Genomic DNA, 2,295 nt, shown 5'->3' with positions numbered 1-2,295 from the left:
AGGTAACAAAACCAACGGACAGACTCATCACTTCCCTTGCTCCTATGGCACACATGAATTAACTAACTCGTAAAAATCACTGCTGGAAACAAACTAAATGTCTGTCAACTGATGAATGGATAAATAAAATATGGAACATCCACACAATGAAATATGTTTTGGCCATGAAAAGGAATGAAGTACTGACACATGCTACAATATGGATGAACCATGAAAACATGCTAGGTGAAAGAAGGCAGACACAAAGGGTCACGTGTTCTATGATTCCATCTGTACGGAATGTCCAGACAGGGAAATCTACAGGGACAGAAAGTAAATTAGAGGTTGCCTAGTGCCAGAAGAAGGGGGAAAGTGTGGTAATGGGCAATCTTACGGAGGTGATGAAAATTCTGTAAAATCAACTTACTGTCAACTTATAGTTGCATATATCTATGAATATACTAAAAACCATCGAACTGTATAACTTTGAATGAATTGTATGGTATATGCCAAAAAACATCATAAAGCTATTATTTTCAAGAGTGATTTGTAGTTTCTAGAATATAGATCCTTTACATCTCTGGTTAAGTTAATTCCAAGATAACGTATGATTTGGTGCTATTGTAAATGGGATGGATTCCCTAATTTTTCTTTCTTCAGTCTCATTGTGTATAGAAATGCAACTGATTTCTGAGCATTGATTTTGTATCCCACCACATTACTGAATTGTTCTATAACTTCTAGTAGTTTGGGGGTGGAGTCTTTTGGGCTTTCCATATAGAGCATCATGTCATCTGCAAAGAGAGACAGTTTGACTTCTTCTTTGCCGATTTGGATACCTTTTCTCCCTTTTTGTTGTCTGACGGCTGTTGCAAGGACTTCTAGTGCTATGTTGATTAATAATGGCAAGAGTGGGCATCCTCATCGTGTTCCTGATCTTAAGGGAAAGGCTTCCAGCTTTTCCCCATTGAGAATGATATTTGCTGTAGGCTTTTCATAGATGGTTTTTTATGAGATTGAGTAATGTACCCTCAATCCCTAACTCTGAAGGGTTTTAATCAGGAAAGGATCCTGTATTTTGTCAAATGCTTTTTCTGCATCAATTGAGAGGATCATATGATTTTTGGCTTTTCTCTTGTTGATATAATCTATCACACTGATAGATTTGCGAATGCTGAACCACCCTTGCATCCCAGGGATGAATCCCACTTGGTCTTAATGGATAATCCTTTTAATGTACTGTTGGATCCTATTAGCTAGGATATTGTTGAGAATTTTGGCGACCATATTCATCAGGGAAATCGGTCTGTAATTCTCCTTTTTGATGAGGTCTTTGCCTGGTTTGGGGATCAAGGTAATATTGGCCTCATAGAATGAGTTGTAGTTTTCCTTCTGTTTCTATTTTTTGAAATAGCTTTAGGAGAATAGGTATTATTTCTTCTTTGAATGTTTTAATTCCCTGGGGAATCCATCAGGCCCTGGAGTTTTGTTTTTTGGAAGGTTTTTAATCACAGACTCAATCTCCTCATAATTAATTGGCCTGTTTAAAAAATCAATTTCTTCCTGTTTCAGTCTTGGTAGTTTATAGGTTTCCAGGAAGGCCTCCATCTCTCCCATGTTGCTTAATTTATTGGCATAAAGCTGCTGATAGAAGTTTCTAATAATCCTTCCTATTTCATTGGTGTTGGTTGTGACCTCTCCCTTTTCATTCATAATTTTATTAATTTGGGTCCTTTCTCTATTCTTTTGGATAAGTCTTGCCAGTGGCTTGCCTATTTTATTTATTCTTTCAAAGAACCAGGTTCTAGTTCTGTTGATCTGCTCTACTGTGCTCCTAGTTTCTAATTCATTGATCTCTGCTCTAATCTTGATCAACTGCTTCTCGTGCGTGGATTAGGCCTGTTCTTCTGTTGCTGTTCCAGCTTCTTGAGGTGAGAATATAAAAACTACATTTTAGATTTTTCTATTCTTTTGAGTGAGGCTTGGGTGGCTATGTATTTTCCCCTTAGGACTGCCTTTGCAGTGTCCCATAGGTTTTGGACCGTTGTGTTTTCATTCTCATTGGTCTGCATAAATTGTTTAAATTGATTTTTGATTTCCTGGTTTATCGAATCATTCTTGAGCAGATATTGAAGAAGACACCAAAAAATGGAAAAATATTCCATGATCATGGATTGGAAGAATTAACATAGTTAAAATGTCCATGCTACCCAGAGCAATCTACACTTTCAATGCTATCCCAATCAAAATACCGAGGACATTTTTCAAAGAACTGGAACAAACAGCCCTTAAATTTGTGTGGAACCAGAAAAGGCC

The sequence above is a fragment of the Ailuropoda melanoleuca genome, chromosome 3 (assembly GCF_002007445.2).
Source record: "Ailuropoda melanoleuca isolate Jingjing chromosome 3, ASM200744v2, whole genome shotgun sequence".
NCBI lineage: Eukaryota > Metazoa > Chordata > Mammalia > Carnivora > Ursidae > Ailuropoda > Ailuropoda melanoleuca.
Note: the sequence above shows the minus strand (reverse complement) of the source record.